This window comes from Odontomachus brunneus, unplaced genomic scaffold, assembly GCF_010583005.1.
Source record: "Odontomachus brunneus isolate Ranch 3 - 2012 unplaced genomic scaffold, Obru_v1 Obru_scaffold_250, whole genome shotgun sequence".
NCBI classification, from domain to species: Eukaryota; Metazoa; Arthropoda; class Insecta; order Hymenoptera; family Formicidae; genus Odontomachus; species Odontomachus brunneus.
The window spans coordinates 19,311-19,560 of record NW_022639700.1 but is presented as its reverse complement, the minus strand read 5'-3'; positions in this window follow the sequence as shown (position 1 = coordinate 19,560).

Below are 250 nucleotides of genomic sequence, written 5' to 3'. Positions count from 1 at the left end.
CGGAAAAGAGGTAGCTGAAGTGTTCACCAAGATAATTCGAGACAGATGTCCGAAAAATTTGCAAACCGATCAAGGCAAGGAATTTTACAACGCAGATGTTCAGAAACTAATAAAGAAACACAACATCAATCATTATTAGACGTACTCAGTAATAAAGGCCTCCGTCGTGGAACGATTCAATCGTACGTTAAAAAATAATATGTGGAAAATGTTTACATTCAACGGAACCTATAAATGGATCGATGCGCTG